The 6,000-nt window shown below is 48.7% G+C and overlaps 1 protein-coding gene across 2 annotated transcripts in view; it reads right to left on the reverse strand.

Moving 5' to 3' along the window:
- Positions 1–5,153, reverse strand: part of ST6GAL1 (ST6 beta-galactoside alpha-2,6-sialyltransferase 1) — a 78,185-nt gene extending 73,032 nt beyond the window's left edge. The window contains exon 1 of one of the 2 annotated variants that reach the window (XM_035132380.2): positions 4,886–5,150. The gene's annotated coding sequence lies outside the window, so the exon portion shown is untranslated. Of the gene's footprint in view, positions 1–4,885 lie in introns of both variants that reach the window. The other variant, XM_060274569.1, reaches the window with a different exon arrangement.
- Positions 5,154–6,000: the final 847 nt, after the last annotated feature.

The following is a 6,000-nucleotide window of genomic DNA, read 5'->3' on the forward strand; positions in this document are numbered from 1 at the left end:
ATAAACCAATACTATACTTGTGCATTCTGAACTCAAGTACAAAGTTATCTCATAGGAAATGACTCTATGATTCCTGGTAATCGGTCTCCATGCAGAGAGAGCGGGGCAGTTGTCAAGCTGAGCTGAAGAGTGTCATGCTGAGCTTAGCCACTACATTTTTTTTTAAAATGTACTGTCTGCAGTGAGCTAAAGTGCCCAAAAGCAAGTGTCTGTAGCCTCATTTTCAAGGTTTGACAGGTTGTTGGGATACTTACAAAATGAGCTTTAAAGTACAGTATGTTTCTTTTTCAATTTCCACTTCAATGTCATTTGTGCTAGATAAAAGCACAGTGCAGCTTGGTAACAATGCAAAGATTCAGGACTACCTGGCAGGGGAGCAACTGGGGCAGTTTTGCTTAACATTTTCATAAAAGGAAAAAAAAACAGTATTTTACAATGTAAGATGACACGGAATTTCAAAATATAATTGTGACAAAGTGGGACATTTTCCTGACAACAATGGAGTAAATATTTTACACATTTGTGTGTGAAACAGGATATGTGATAGCTTGAGGCTTTTGTGGCTGCTCAAAGGAATGGTATGCATTTAAGAACAGGAAACATGAATTATTTTTGCTGCTTTGGTCTAACTTAAGCTGGCTGTAAAATGTTTCCTTGGGAGGTTGAAGGGAGGGGATCTGATTATCAGAATGTTTGACTCCCAAGGCGTACGGGAGCTGAGGTACGACTGTAGTTTGTGAGAAGAGAAGGAAGAGGGGAAGCTACAAGGGTGAATTCTGTGGCAGAGCAAGTGGCCTGTCCTTGACACAGGAGTTCCAACTACTGGGTGAGTGAACCCCACGTAACATTTCCAAGCAAGGTGTCACCGGATAATAATTTTCTGTGGCAACTGCTATAGGGGAAGACATAGGAGTGGTGTGAGAACAGGCCTTGGGGAGGAATCCTTCCTGAGTGAATAGTGAAGAAGACCAGCAGCAGACCACGATCAGAAGACCTGTGAGACTGAGCCCCCCCAGATTCTAGCAGAAAGGAAGCTCTTCCCAAAGGAGGCAGGAATTTGGAAGAGGGAATCAGGAGATGCACAACCCAATCCCTATTCCTTTATCCCCTTGCAAGAAAGGATGAAGCACATCTATCATGCTGCTTGATCCCTGGACTTGAAGGAGCCGTGGACAATAATTCTCAGATGCATTAATTCTCACATATGGCCCCCAGCTTTGTACACACATGCACGGATCCTTTTAGGCAGCGGCGGAAGGTCCCAGGTCCCATAAGCCCTCTGGGTGGCCCTGCAAAGCTGAGCAGGGGGCAGGGGCACCACACCCAGGGCACTTTTTGTCCCAGGGCTGGCCCGGAGGGAAGCGCCTCGGAACTGCCATTGGCTCTACTTCACATCTTCCTCACAAAGTTGGGGAGAGGTTTGGGAAAGTCTGTAACTAGTTCAAGAGGATTGTTTCCCTTCGCAATGCTTTTATTTTAGTTACTTTCCTTTTTTTTCATCAAATTTATGCACCGCATGTAGGGGGGGAAAACACAAGGCGGTTTACAAAAAAGATCAAACGACAAATTTGCAACCATAGTTTAAAACATACAAAATTTAAAATACTGTACAAAACTTAAAATCCACACCAACTTTCTAAGCATCTGAGTAGGCTTGTCTAAACAAGAACGTTTTGGCAGGCACTGAAAAGAATACAAGGAAGGTACCTGCTTGATCTCAATATGCAGGGAGTTCCAGTGTGCAGGTGCTTCCACACAAAAAGATCCAGTTCTTTTTGTAAATGTGGAATGCGTATTATGTGCCAATTCTACGTACTACAGCAGTTGAGTGGGCACATGTGAAGTACCATGCATGAACTAGTGGGATCAGGCTTTCCTGATCCAGGAATGTCTGTGGCTGTCAAACCAGTTGCACTTGATAAAAGGTATTTTTATTCACTGAGGCTCTCTGAACCTCCAGTGGCAGCACTGGGTCCAGAAGCACCCCAAACTGCAAACCTGTTCCTTCAGGGGGAGGGTAACCCCAATCCAGGGTAGGCAAATGACCAGTTTCTTGGACATGGGAACTACTCACCCCCAGTGCCTCTGTCTTGCCAGCACTGAAGCTTCACTTATTTTTCCTCACTCACTTAACCACTGTGTCCAGGCAATGGCCCAGGGACTTCACGGCCCTTCCTGATTCAGATGTTGTGGAGAAATAGAGCTGTGTGTCATCAGCATACTGATAGCACCTCACCCTGGATCTCCTAATGACTTCTCCCAGCAGCCTCATGTAGATATTAAATAGCACTACAGAAAAAATAACACAGCTGCCAGGGGGCCAAAAGGCATTCTCCCAAAGCTACTCTCCGGACTCGGTCCTGAAGGTAGGACTGAAACCACTTTAATACTGTGCCCCCAATTCCCACCCCCCAGAGCCAGTCCAGGATACCATGGTCAATGCCCAATGGTATCAAACGCTGGCAAGATATCAAGAAGAAGGAGCAAGGTCACACTCCTCTTGTCATCCATCAGGGCGACCAAGGGCGGCGGAGTTTGGTGGCCAGGCCTGAACTAAGATTGGAATGGATCTAAATAATCAGTGTCCTCCAAGAATGCTTGTAGCAGTCCCACCATGACCCTCTCCACCATCTTCCCCCCAAAAAAGGGGGTGTTTGCAGCTGGTCAATAGTTGTTCCAATCCAAAGGGTTTGCTGGGCTGACTAGTATGCAGGGTCCAGCATGGAGCCCGATTGTGTACCCAAAGACAAGTGGGAAGTGCTCAAAATATGGATCTGATAGACAAGTGGACAGCTACTGAGTCCCCATCACTTCTCTAAAGGTTTACGGGAAGAGGTTTCCACTGCCCTCTATTTCAGATTGCCAGGGCTTAATTTCAGCCGGAATTTACAGGAACTGAGTTCCGACATCTTTTTAGCATTGTGGCACAGCATTCCAGAGGCTGCAGGCATAAGAATAGAAGCATCCCTAAACATTTTGTGAATCTTTGTACTTTTGTCCATTTACTGCATTTATTTTTCCTGATTTGAACTACAAAATGAGTCAAAATGACAGTACCCCCCAAAAAAATTAAGGAAAAAAGCACTGTGCTCCCCTCTAAAAAGCTCAACAACTTTGGCTGGGTGCTCCCCTAAAGAAAGGTCCCTAAAAACCATTTCCAGCATCCTTTTTTCCTAAAAAAACAAACGCCCTGGCTATTGCTCTCACTGCTCTTATTCCAATGCTATTACTGCCCTCTGTATTAATATTGAAGGGTCAACTTTGGGAGAAATTCCATGATTTATACTGGGCAAAATCCTTGCCTTTTGAAGTTTTACTCAAGAACAGATGACAGTGCCTTTCTTTTGAATTCAAGCAGAAATCCCAGGCACAATTTCACATATACAAGTCCTATTAAAGTCAAGTAAAATTATCTGCTCCAAACTATGTCCAGAACAGCAGCCTTAAACATACTGACAAACAATACCAGCAACATATTAAAAATCCAAATGTGTCTCCCTCAAGTTTCATAATATTTTTATAATTCACACCTTTCCCTGCCTAGCAACAAGAGATGCCAAATCCTTCTACTTGAAAACAAAATATCTGGAGCAGAACCCATGACAGAAAAATCTCTGCTCATGTTGTTCTTTTATCATGGAATCTGCAAGTTAAATGAACACACTCTCCATTATATAACTTCTATCTATTCTGGAACGAATGCCACAGAGAAAACATATACAGATACTTGATGAAATATTAAAGGTGCAATCAAACCGGCAGCTCTCCTGTGCAAGCCCTACTCAAAAGGATTGTGAAATATGCAACTGTTCCTGCTTCTCAGTGGATTGTGCCCACTGCTAAGAATAAAATAAAGAAACCATTAATTGCCTTTCCACACACAACGTTGCACAGTGCAAACTCAAGAGGAGCACAAGATGTCACAACAGATGGCGAGAATATAAGGATCTTCAAGGAAAAAAACAGCAGTATTGATTGCTAACATTATTATCTCAGCGGGCTGCTCTTTTCTACAGAGAAATGACGAACAAATGAAAACAGCATTCTGCAAATGAAAAGCAGGAGGAGTGACTGAGAGGCCAAACCTGATGCACTGGAAGTTGTTCCATCGCCAAGTCATCTCTACATGATACCGCTGAGATCCAAGTTCATTCAGTCTTGCTCCTGTTTGAATCTGCTTCCTCAACAACCTCAAGACCCCAATCTACAGGCAAACCGGGAAAACTTTTCAAGTTTGCCTCTGCAAAGTTTTCTACCCAAGATTTATATTGCCCACGTCTGGAAACTGAGCCCTCCAGTTAATTACCATTTCAGAAACAAAAACATGACCCAACCTCGTTACCATTTCGCCACCCCAAGAACAAAATCTTAATAAGCTAGAGGCAATTGGGAGAAACTAACCTAATCAAAAACGGGAAAAAAATCAATCCCGAGGCACCAGTTGCTTGATCGTTTCGCGTTGAAAGAACGCTCCAAGGAAATCCCCCATCTATTATTTGCAGTAAACATTACAAAACATTACCACACGTTTTGCATGTTGGGTTTCTCTGTCGCTTAAGGGAAATGCCAGGATCTTGAAAACGCCAGGACCTTAGCGATTTCCCAGTTCAAAAGTATGGGACTGGCTTGGAGATGGGAGAGGGCGCGTCAAAGCTTCGGAGATGAATTCGAATCCGTCTCGCAATTGGAAGTGGCGCTGCAGGAGCGATGGGAAGGGCAGGCTGGCACACATGGAAGTCCATCCATCCGTGCGCGCCTACGAAGCTGCGCGCGGAGAGAGCGCCCTCCGCTCTGCCCGCTCCCCCCCCCAAGCTTCAATCAGATGAGTAAGCGGGCCGTGCGCGCGTGCAAGGACGGATCCACCGGAGTCGCTGCCTTTACTCACTTGAGAGCGCTCCTGGCACCACGTCCGACGCCACCGCCGGTACTGCTGGCCGCGGCCCAAAGCAGCCGTACGCGCGCCTCTCTCGCTCTCCCGCTGCCGCCTTTGTTACCGCCCCAAAATCGCGGCGTTTAAATGCCTCCCGCCCAGCCGCGGCCGCCGGGCCGCCACGCACTTCTGCACAAAGGCTTGGCCTCGCCAGCGACGAGCTGCTGCCCGCGGGAACGAAAGCGTGACCCCCATCGCATCAATCAAACGCGAGCCCAGCGAGGAGAGAGAGAGGGGAGGGCGGGTGGGAAGGAGGGAGGGAGGGGAGGCAGGATTATGCAAAAACAAGAGAGCCCCGAGGGCAGAGCCTCGTCCGAGGCAGACAGGGGAGGGGATGAATGGGAAAGGATCCCTCGGCGCAAAAAGAGAGAGAGAGAGAAAGAGAGAACAAACCAGGATCCGCGACGCGCCTCGTTGCGCGGCAGCTGCCTCCGCGCCCCAGTTGCGCGCAGGCTTTGTGCCGCGTCTCTGCGCCCCCTGGGTGGAGAGGGCCTGGGGACCACGACCCCCTCGCCCCTGCCGTCCAGCCTCACATCCTCCCGCCCTTGGTTCCCACGCCCTCCCTGCCCAAAGCTTTCACCCCGCTAGCCTCCGGAGCCCGTTCCCACGTGGGGATGGATGGAGTCGCTGGCTCGTCGTCCGACCGAAGGGGGCGCAAAGGCTGCAGCGGAGAGGGAGAGGCTGAGGAAGCGCGCCCCTGTTGCGGGTGGCCGCTTGCTGGGGGTGGGTGGCGGGCTCGTGTGAAGGACTTGGAGAGAAGGCGAGGGAGCACTGGCCACCCGGCTCCTTTGGCGCATCGGAGCGCGGACTGGATCCAGCAGAAGCAGCTCTTGTCTCTTCTGGCCGCGCCAAACCGTGGCGCACGCACACGCTGCCGAGGCTGTTGGCGGAAGCGGCTACTGTGGCAGCAGCCCAGCCTTTGTCTGAAATTTCCCGTCAGAGAGGCCGTAAGATGGTCTGCAAGATGCCGCGACCCCCCAAAGGAAGCTGGGTGGGCGGAGAGGCGCATAGGGTAGTAGAAAACAAAGGCTTAGTTGGAGCGCCAGCTTACCCAAAGGGGGAAAAGAGAG

Source organism: Zootoca vivipara, chromosome 5 (assembly GCF_963506605.1).
Source record: "Zootoca vivipara chromosome 5, rZooViv1.1, whole genome shotgun sequence".
NCBI classification, from domain to species: Eukaryota; Metazoa; Chordata; class Lepidosauria; order Squamata; family Lacertidae; genus Zootoca; species Zootoca vivipara.